The sequence below is a fragment of the Ranitomeya imitator genome, chromosome 7 (genome assembly GCF_032444005.1).
Source record: "Ranitomeya imitator isolate aRanImi1 chromosome 7, aRanImi1.pri, whole genome shotgun sequence".
NCBI lineage: Eukaryota > Metazoa > Chordata > Amphibia > Anura > Dendrobatidae > Ranitomeya > Ranitomeya imitator.
The window spans coordinates 151,347,930-151,350,747 of NC_091288.1; positions in this window are offsets into that span (position 1 = coordinate 151,347,930).

Here is a 2,818-nt window from a genome sequence, read left to right on the forward strand (position 1 = left end):
TCTGGTCTGAGATCTGAATTACCGTAAAGTGCTGATCTGTGGTCTGATTACATGACGGCCTAGTATAGGGGGTCTGGATACATAAAGGGCATGTGTGTGTGTTCCTGCGTGTGTGTTGGTGGGGAAGCACAATGATATTGGTGGGGGATGCAATTGTGCAGGCGATGGGCAATGATGGCGGTGGGGGGAGACAGTGATGGAGGTGATGGGCAATGATGGTGGGGGGCAATGATGGTAAGAGGAGGCAACGATGGAAGTGATGAGCAATGATGGTGAGAGGAGGCAATGATGGAGGTGATGGGCAATGATGGCGGTGGGGGGAGACAGTGATGGAGGTGATGGGCAATGATGGCGGTGGGGGGGAGACAATGATGGAGGTGATGGGCAATGATGGTGGGGGGGCAATGATGGTAAGGGGAGGCAATGATGGAAGTGATGGGCAATGTTGGATGTGATGGGCAATGATGGTGAGAGGAGGCAATGATGGAGGTGATGGGCAATGATGGCGGTGGGGGCAGGCAACGATGGAGGCGATGGGCAATGATGGTGGTGGGGGAGCCAATGATGGAGGCAATAGGCAATGATGGTGGCAATAAGCAATGATGGTGGGGGTGGCAATGATGGAGGTGATGGGCAATGATGGTGGTGGGGGGAGGCAATGATGGAGGTGATGAAATAGGCAATGATGGTGGGGGAGAAGGCAATGATGGAGATGGTGGAATGGGCAGTGATGAGGTGGTGGGGGAGAAGAAGGCAATGATGGAGGTGGTTATGAGGACAATGAGGGGGGTGGAGAGGGGCTGCATTATACTTTGTGAGGAGGGCTACATTATTCTCAGGGGACTACATTATATTCTGGGGGGGCTCCATATTACTATATGAGGGGTCTACAGTGTACGCTATGGGGGGCTGCATTATATTTTGTTGTGGGGCTGCCTTATTCTCTCAGGGGGTGACATTATATTCTATGAGGGGGCTACCCCTCTGTGATTCTACCCCAACACCTGCTACATAATTAAGACATGTACTACCTTATATTATACCCTGATATTAGCGTGTTTACCACACAATTGGTGGTCTTGTATTTCTAGGTAGCTGCATAGTGGGCCCCAAGAATGATTTTCTCTGGTGGGCCCAAGGTGCTCCAGTCCGATGCTGGGTGCACCTGATTCCTATAAGAACCAGAGAGTTCAGGCGCCGCCCCCTATACACACAGCCAGGAAGCATGCAGAGGGCAGAGGCACAGAATTTGGAGCTGGCAAGAAACAGAAACCACATCATGGCCTGGAGCAGTGGGTAAGATAGTGTAAAAGATGCCGTGATGCCAGCAGAGTTGTTACACCACAATTATATAGTTGTTTTATGTTTTGATGCTTTTGCACAATAAAAACTACTTTAGAGAAACAAATTGTTTTTACATGTCTCTGTTCTGAGGGCTATAACTTTTTTATTTCTCCAATGTCGGAGCTGTATGGCAGCTTGTTTTTTGTGGGATAAGATGCCTTTTTCAGCAATATCATTACACAGGTCTGCAACTAAAAAGCTGTTTGATTATTTTCATCTAATTTCCATGTATTTTGGTGTGCTGAAAACGAAAAAAATATTGAAAAAAATCCTGGACGTCAGGATTTGCCACAAAATGCTAAATTCTCTTTAAATTTAGTATATTTTTCTCAATTTTTGGTATTTTTTTTTATCTTAGGGTTTTGAAAGTCAAAATTACTATTAATTAATTCACATCAATGCATTGAAGATATGTATTGCCAAAAAAATATAACTTTCAAAGAAAAGAACTTTCAGAGTGAGCTAATGAAACGAGCGAGCAGGCTCTGACTTGCTCGGGCTTGATTCATTTGTTTTATCTTGGTTCTCACCTGTTCACACTTTTTCATCTCAGTTCGTGCTAGCTCGTCATATTCAACCGTGTTTCCCAAAATTAGCATTATGGCTCAGCGGAAGTGTATTAAGTCGCCTGACAGTTTCTGATACATTTTCGGTGAATATCCTTAAAAAGAAGAGTGGTTTGCATTTAAAGAGGTCGTAGAGAAATTTTTAGCCAATAACAAAGACCCTGACTACAAAAACATCGTCGGAGGAATGCTGAAAGCATTTCAAGCTTTAGGTTGCCTGATGAGTTTGAAAGTCCATTTCCTCCATTCCCACCTTGACAACTTTCCTGAAAATTTGGGAGCTGTGAGTGAAGAGCAAGGTGAACGATTCCACCAGGACATTAAAGAGATGGAAAGAAGATACCAGGGAAGATGGAGCATTACAATGATGGCAGACTACTGTTGAACGCTTCAGAGAGACATTCCAGATGCTACTCACAAGCGTAAATGTACCACGAGAAGCCCCACAGGGAAGAAGAATCGATTTTAGTGTGTGTTACTGAGCTCATTGCAGTTAAGAAATGATTTTCATGAAACATTTGTAATAGAAAATTAATTTTATGAGTCTATTTTCATTTATTTTGAGGTATTGTCTTATTTAACATAGTTACTTAAATTGTCAGAAAACGTGATGTCCTATGACAAAACGGAGGTCATTTTTGGATTCAGCGCACTTAAAAACATAAAGATTACGTGGAATAACCAAAACAGCTCTTGAAAAAATTTTGTTTGCAGACCTGTGTTATTATTTCCATTTGACTTTTCGATCGCGTTTTATTCTACTTTTTGTATGGCGATATGATGAAAGTTCATAGTTATTTGCCATGTTCTTTATTTATTTTTTTTTTACAGTGTTCTCTGAAGGAATTAACTAGAGTAACAATTTTATAGGTTGGGTTGTTCCGGACGCAACAAAACCTAATGTGTGT